Source organism: Tupaia chinensis, unplaced genomic scaffold (assembly GCF_000334495.1).
Source record: "Tupaia chinensis unplaced genomic scaffold, TupChi_1.0 Scaffold149658_1, whole genome shotgun sequence".
NCBI lineage: Eukaryota > Metazoa > Chordata > Mammalia > Scandentia > Tupaiidae > Tupaia > Tupaia belangeri.
Genome location: NW_006209503.1, coordinates 1493003 through 1493298, shown reverse-complemented (window position 1 = coordinate 1493298; position 296 = coordinate 1493003).

Sequence of the window (296 nt, the reverse complement as noted above, 5' to 3'; positions counted from 1 at the left end):
AAAAAAGCCGCAGGGAGCCGCGAGCCAACGAAAGAAACCCACTTCATTCATAAAGTCGCCCACATTCATAAAAACGAGGTGCGGCGCCAGGCTCTACCGACCGCTTCCAATCCATCCCCCAAGACCCCATACATCTTTCTGGCACCCCTTCTTCGACCAGCAGTTCGGTTCCCCTCAGAGGTTCGCCTCTTCTGAAAATGCAGCCAAGACCTCTAATCCATCTGGAGGCTCAGGCATTTATCCCTGTACCCCCTTCGCACCCGTTTTCCCCACCATCCCCAAGCCAACGTTCCTGT